The following is a 437-nucleotide window of genomic DNA, read 5'->3' as shown; positions in this document are numbered from 1 at the left end:
AGAAGTCAAGAATTGAAGCAGTTAACAGGTCCCTCTACGAGATTGAGGAAAGGGTCTATCTTATCCAAAGCATTCCAGACTCCCCTATAAAAGAACGAGTCTGAAATTCTTTGGAGGGGATATCTGTAGGCATAAAAAATTACCTATAGGTCCCCGAATACAGCTCGAGACAGAGAGAATGTGATGAACGCCATTATCTAAGTCAAAGAGGATTATCCGACGCCAACCAGCGAATCAACGAACTATGGATGACGTGGCCCGCACGCTCACCGGCCACCACCAAATGGCCCGCGTGCTCATCGACCACCAAATCGGCAAACCAAGTGGCCCGCGTGCTCACCGGCCACCATCCAGTGGCCCGCACGCCCATCAGCCACCAAATCGGCGAACCAAGTGGCCCGCGTGCTCACCGGCCAGCTAAACAGCGAACGCAGAGG

This window comes from Asparagus officinalis, chromosome 9 (assembly GCF_001876935.1).
Source record: "Asparagus officinalis chromosome 9, Aspof.V1, whole genome shotgun sequence".
NCBI lineage: Eukaryota > Viridiplantae > Streptophyta > Magnoliopsida > Asparagales > Asparagaceae > Asparagus > Asparagus officinalis.
This window is presented reverse-complemented; position numbering follows the sequence as displayed.